Genomic DNA, 486 nt, shown 5'->3' with positions numbered 1-486 from the left:
GGCTTGAGGTCATGCCTTCTCAATTGAACCGGCTTCCCTCTTGAATCTCTCTTCCATTGGGCGCCCTCTTCACAAATGACTGTGAGGGCTTGGTCCAACCTTTGATCAAAGTTGACCCTTCTAGTGTAAGGGTGTTCATCTCCTTGCATCATGGGCAAGTTGAATGCCAACCTTACATTTTCCGGATTAAAATCTAAGTATTTCCCCCGAACCATTGTAAGCCAATTCTTTGGGTCCGGGTTCACACTTTGATCATGGTTCTTGGTGATCCATGCATTGGCATAGAACTCTTGAACCATTAGGATTCCGACTTGTTGAATGGGGTTGGTAAGAACTTCCCAACCTCTTCTTCTAATCTCATGTCGGATCTCTGGATATTCACTCTTTTTGAGTTTGAAAGGGACTTCGGGGATCACTTTCTTCAAGGCCACAACTTCATAAAAGTGGTCTTGATGCACCCTTGAGATGAATCTCTCCATCTCCCAT

Source organism: Arachis duranensis, chromosome 4 (assembly GCF_000817695.3).
Source record: "Arachis duranensis cultivar V14167 chromosome 4, aradu.V14167.gnm2.J7QH, whole genome shotgun sequence".
Classification (NCBI taxonomy): domain Eukaryota; kingdom Viridiplantae; phylum Streptophyta; class Magnoliopsida; order Fabales; family Fabaceae; genus Arachis; species Arachis duranensis.
Note: the sequence above shows the minus strand (reverse complement) of the source record.